General features: G+C 37.2%; 1 pseudogene; it reads right to left on the bottom strand.

The window, feature by feature from the left end:
* Positions 1 to 3,055: 3,055 nt before the first annotated feature.
* Positions 3,056 to 3,289, bottom strand: LOC103089850 (reactive oxygen species modulator 1 pseudogene; annotated as a pseudogene).
* Positions 3,290 to 3,884: the final 595 nt, after the last annotated feature.

The following is a 3,884-nucleotide window of genomic DNA, read 5'->3' as shown; positions in this document are numbered from 1 at the left end:
ATTTATTCATTGACATGTTAATCATCATTCTCCACTGGAATATAAATTATTTTGAAGGCAGAGACTTGCGCTGTCTTATGCTCTGCTATATTCCCGTTATTTGAAACAGTTCCAAATATTTATCAAGTAGTGGGTACTCGGTAAATGTTTGTTAAGTGATTTATTACCCCATCTTTGTTCTGGGCAGTCACTTTACCTCTTCTGATCTCAGTTCCTTCAATATTAAGATGAGGAAGCTTGAAGAAAAGGATACCTGAAATTCCTTCTGGCTCAGTCTGCAATGACTATGTCTTAAAACCTACAGTAATTACAGGAAAAATCTTGTTGCATCAAAGATTTGTATCTACTGAAGAACATTCTTTTTTTAAAATTAGAAAAAATTATTTATTTTGGCTGCTCCTGGTCTTAGTTGTGGCATGTGGGATCTTCGTTGTGGCATGTGGACTTCTTAGTTGCGGCCTGTGAACTTTTAGTTGCAGCATGCATGCAGGATCTAGTTCCCCGACCAGGGATCTAACCCAGGCCCCCTGCATTGGGAACGCAGAGTCTTACCCACTGGACTACCAGGGAAGTCCCGTGAAGAGCATTCATTTATTCATTCATTCATTCATTCATTCAACAAGCTTCTTCTGAGTGCTGACCATAGCCTGGTACTGTTCTAGGCACTGGAGGCCAAGTCATCACCATCAAGATTATAGCACATCAGTCTCAACAAACAGAAAACCTAGAAGGTTAATGCTATCCTTGTTCTCCAGCTGATTTTCTACTGATACTTCACTTTCACAACAGTTTTCTCAATTTTGCTTAGTTTATCTACACTGGGCTCCCTTTAAGTTAAAGTTATTATCACTATTACCATAGTTAATTTCCAATAGTTCTAGGATAAAGTGACATAATTTATGTGGCTATAACTTTAATAACACCATGTAAAACAGAGCCATTAAGGCTGCAGATTTTCTGCCAATCTGATTTAGTTTTTTTCTTTTTTTTTTTGATTTAGTTTTAATCCAAACTCTGCCATGCTTCCAAATTTAATTGCAGCTTGACTTAAACTAAAATTTTGAGTTTTATGAATCTAATTTTTTAAAAAATAGATTAATAAGGAACAAAATTTGTATATATTCAGGTCGAGATGTGCAGAGGACTGCTAATTCTCTTGCCAAAATTTGAGCCAGCTGGTTTTAAATTTGAATTAGAATTAGTGTATATGTAGAGCCAATCATTAATCAAATGTCTAGAATGAAAATAAATCGCTTTAAAAACTGTAGAGAATGAAAAATGATTAAGAAAAGCAAAGCAAATTGTTATATATTGCGCTAACTGCCATTTGTTGGCACAGGCTACAAATCACTCATAGAAAGCAATGTCTACTTATATTTGCTTTAATCAATTATATAAAGAGGTATAGTATAGCTATATAATGTTTTAATATTGCATACAAGCACTATATTTAAAGCACTATATATTGGTCAAAATGCTTTTGGTTGGGAAGGAAGACAGAAATCCAATTCAGGGGAATATTTATTGTTTCATGTAACTGGGAAAGCCAGAACTCAACTAATGTAATGTCATCAGAGAATTCTTCTCTTTCAATCAATCAGGGGCTCTCCTGGTGAACTAATGTTCACTAGCAGCTCAGGATTCGTATCCTACCAGTTTATCAAGCCAAGGGGAAAGAACTGGTTCTTTTCCAATAGCTACAATAGAGAAATCCTGGGCAAGATTCTGACTGGCCCAGTTTGGAAACAAACTAACAAAATGTGTTTCAAAGGTCCTCACACTCGCAGATTACTCTTTTTCTCCTTCAAAACTGTTATTCTTGCAGTGAGCTGATCTTAGCTAAATTTTAGGAGAATGTAATCTGATTAAACTGATTCACCTTAAGGTATTTAAAATGATAGCTTTATCATTTGCAACTTATCAATAAATGAACTGATAATTGGTACAATGTCAAAATAAGAAAAGGACTTAAGGCAGTGTGGATAAAGACAGTTTTAATCAGGTTCACTAAATCATGCCAATATAGAAGGATACATTCTTTCATACACAAGCGATAGAAATCTGGACATCTCTGCCCTTCTCCTCACACTATTTGTGAGTGCAAATATTTGGTGGTGTATCGGGAAGATGCTGTGAGAGTGGTCTGTCCTTGGTTCAGGCAATAAGAGATACATGGTAGAGGACAGAAAAGAAAGAATAAAACTAAGTCAGCTTGTTTTTTTTTTAATCATCATGTACAGAAATTCTAAACAATATCAGTGATATAATATCCATCCCCACCTTGATGGACCAGTCCCACTGTTCCTGCATCCCTCTGGGGTTCCTTGCCAATAATTCCTCCCATCTCCCCAGTCAAGCATGCCAGAATAGAAGTCAGAGCCCTGGCATATTACTTTTCACAACTATTGATACATGACTAGGGGAATTAATGTATTGGTGACTTGCATTATAAAGAAAAGAGTGAACTGAGACTGCAAGAGGAAAAATTCAAGAGACAGTGCTTTACAAAATGGATTATAATTAATGTGTTATAAGCAGTAAGTATAATCTTGAAATATAAAATAATTGAATTAGCCCCCCCCCAAATAAATTCGACAGGAAAAGTCTATTCTGGAAGAACAATTCATTTGTCAGCTGAGTAAAAGAAGCTTATAAGGAATAGCTGAATAATGCCAAATGTCTGTTAAACTAATTTAAAGGCAAGCATATGAATTTGATTTGGATCAGAGTGTCTGTCTTCCTTGCCATGTAGCCCTGGCCCGGGAGGGAGTATCATTGCTGGTCCAGCAGGTGGCACTCTTTTCTTTGTGCACTAGTACTAAACTAACAACTAACTTGTCCAAGTACAAGGTAGTTTAGAGTCCTGCCTTCAGAAGAACCCTATAATCTGTTTATCTATGGCAGTAATATGGTTATAGATTTCACAAGGGCAACTATGTTGGTCTGGTCTTTGTCAAATTTTTTTCTTAAATCAAAGACTTGTTATATTATGGTACACGGACTGGGACTGATGTGAGGGGGTGGATGTAGTGGGCAACCACTGCTCTGATTAGCATCAGATGTCCATCCCGATGGCCATGAATTTGCCAAAGGTGCCGCCGCTCTGCATCATGGTTTTCCTGACACCGCCCATCAGACCCCGACCCCGTATTCCGATCCTGAGACAGGAAAAGATGCTGAAGAGCGCCTCCGCCGCCATGCCTGTGGTGCAACCCATCACAAAACCCATCTTCACGAGGTGGAAGCAGCTTGGCTGGAACTGTGCTTAGGGACTCAAGGCCACCAGCATCTCGCTTGTGGCCTTGGTCACTTCTGGTCTTTGTCAGATTTGAAGATTGGTCCATACACATCTAACTGCCTCATTGGGTCTAGAGTTTGCCATCCTTAGTTTTAAGCCTTTATCGGTTTCTACTCTATGTCTAAGGTCTTGCACAATGCTGGAGGTCGACATAAAATTGTGATGATTCATATTTGAAAAGCAGGTTGAGCAAAAGTAATGTTTCTCAATTAAAACAAAATATTTTTCTAATAAAAATTCCACACATCCTTGGAGCTTCTGAAACTTCCCCTCAAGAATCACTGATGAGAAGTTGGATTCCATCTTCTACATATTCTTTCTAGAAAAGATTTTATCCAGTTAATTTTCTGTAGTTTGTATTACGAAAACAGGCTTTTGTGTCTTTCAAATATACAATTAAAACATAATGGGCACATTTTTTTCCCTTTCAAAATTGATCCTAATGTCCTGCCTCCTGGAAAGTGTGATTTGCTGGTCACAAATTAAAGGTACTATAATAAGCACAAGAATAAAAAGAACTAACATTGATATGTTAATAAAAGCAATTAATAACCAAACAGTAAAACACCTTTTCATTTATTACCTC

The sequence above is a fragment of the Lipotes vexillifer genome, unplaced genomic scaffold (genome assembly GCF_000442215.2).
Source record: "Lipotes vexillifer unplaced genomic scaffold, Lipotes_vexillifer_v1.1 scaffold343, whole genome shotgun sequence".
NCBI classification, from domain to species: Eukaryota; Metazoa; Chordata; class Mammalia; order Artiodactyla; family Lipotidae; genus Lipotes; species Lipotes vexillifer.
The sequence above is the reverse complement of the archived record's forward strand: the minus strand, read 5'-3'. Positions and strand labels throughout refer to the sequence as shown.